Source organism: Orycteropus afer, unplaced genomic scaffold (assembly GCF_000298275.1).
Source record: "Orycteropus afer afer isolate SDZICR_OR568_19922 unplaced genomic scaffold, OryAfe1.0 scaffold00143, whole genome shotgun sequence".
NCBI lineage: Eukaryota > Metazoa > Chordata > Mammalia > Tubulidentata > Orycteropodidae > Orycteropus > Orycteropus afer.
In genome coordinates this window covers 3,833,535-3,835,828 of record NW_006921730.1, presented here as the reverse complement: position 1 = coordinate 3,835,828, position 2,294 = coordinate 3,833,535, and positions in this window count along the sequence as shown.

Below are 2,294 nucleotides of genomic sequence, written 5' to 3'. Positions count from 1 at the left end.
GCACATAACAACAACAACAATGGCCAAGCCAATGTTCCCAACAAGAGCCTTGTTTCTGGCTTCCCCAAAATTGCCTTAAAGATCTAGAGGCTAAAGGAATCACATCTTCCAGTCTTGTGGCCTACAAGACCGAAGGTAGCACAGAACTGCTGAGGCAGGGCAGGACAGAAGCTGGTCCTGGGCCCAGTTCCGCTGGGCAGTGACTGAACTTGCCCAAACCCAAGACGGGAACAGATCTGGTGAAGCTTCCCCTGCTGCATGCCTTACTATTCCAACTCAGGATCTTCCACAGTACACGTATAAGCACTCAGATACTGGGGAAAAAAAAAAAAAGTTGTCAAGAGAACCCTCACTAGAGGAATGCCTTTAAAAACAAAGCAGCACACTCTCTCTGTCTTTCAAGGACAGATACTGTGATTTTTCTCCTCTCCACCTCAACGCACACAATCCTGCCATCTCAGGCCCACAACCTCTGCTCTTGAGGGCCCAGTTTGGCTCCTTATTTACTTTTCTACTCAACAGGCTACCAAGCATCAAAAAACTTTCCTAAAATATTGGGGTGGGTGAGAGAGAACTGGGCCCTTCATGTGTCAGTGCTTGTGACACACAGGCACTCTTGCTGGAGTCTGTAGTGTCAGTGCTGCATGCACACCTGCACAGCTGGCAGGATGTCTAGACATCACAAGTGCCATTCTCGACCACCTTGCTGTGTCTTCTAGGCTTGGTGATGAGCCATCTCTTAGAGCTATACATTATTATTATTTTTTTTTTTTTTTCTGAAATCTAGTCCCTAAGGTCAGCACACCAGATCTACAAATAGTTTTGTACCTTCTAGAACAGTAGTTCTCAATCTGGACCGCACATTAGGATCACCTGGGAAAGTTTTTAAAAGGGATGATGTCTGGCACCATCCTAGAGATCCTGATTTAATTAGCCTGTTGCAGTGCTCTGGAATGAGTGTTGGCTACAAGTTCTCCAGAAGGCTAGAATGCATAGTCCAGGTCAAGAACCTGGAGGTGGAAAAAGGCATCAGAGCTCCAGTCTCTTTTTCCAAATGGTTTCACGGCCTCTATATAAATGTATATTTGCAAATAGATTTGGGGAGAGTGAGCGGCTGACCATTTTATCTCACTTTAACTGTTTTAACCCAGCTTCTGCCTACCTATTACAGCAATTTCCCTTTCAATTATAGCCAAAAAATAATATAAAAATAACAAAATTGTTTTCCCTTCCCTTTACTGTCTCAATAGGAAGATGTTAATGTTGGCAGTGCATTAGATACTAATAAGAAAAAAAATAGCATCCTAAAAGACATTAAGGAGCCCTGGTGGCACAATGGTTATAGTGCTTGGCTACAAACCAAAAGTTCAGCAGTTTGAACCCACCAGCAGCTCCGTGGCTGCTTCCATAAGGATTAGTCTTGGAACCCTAAGGGGCAGTCCTACTCTGTCCTTTAGGATCTCTATAAAATGAGAATCAACTCAATGGCAACATATAAAAGACCTTAGGAAGTGTTCATCGTATAATCTTGTCCTACATTCATTCATTTTTCTTCTAAATCCAAAGCAGAAACAAGAATCATATCTTTCTGATATTTAGGCAGCCTTAGGCTATTTTAATGATAGTAAAGTATAGATAATTACCTGAAAATTCTCCTCATATTACAAGAAAAGAACAAATCCTCTCCCCTAAAATCACTAGTAAATAACACTTGTACATGGTATGTTCTCGTAACCATGTCGCAACTGAGGACAAGGCCAGTTTATCAGATTTTCTTCTGCCTTGTAAATTAGATTCTTTCAGCATCTCCAATTTAATTGCAGAAAGAAACTGTAAACTACCCTGTAGATTGCATGAGGAGAACTAGCCATCATCTTTATTTATGAGTATTCTAAACAAAATAGCTGGCAAATATGGAAGCACTCAATGTAGCCCAGGCCACACCAGCATGGGGATAAAAACAGGGTCACCATATGTTATAAACAGGATTTTTTGGCTTTGTCTTCTACTTCCTTTGCCAAGACTCAAGTCCCCTCTTAGGTAATTCTCAAATAACTCTGGGAGTCTTCAGAAGGTTAGAGGAACTAATCTTGTATTTGCTATGGATGTCTTCCCTTTCCTTCTGTCCTGCTCAGGCTCACTTGGGTGATATTGCTTGTCTCAGAGGATTCCAGAGTTATGAGCTATACCATTATGACCTGCCAAAGATGATGGCATAGCTGCCCATATTAAGGGCCTAATCCAAGAAAGCCATAGCCACATTCCAAAGGCTCAGTCTTTATTCCTGGAGCAGC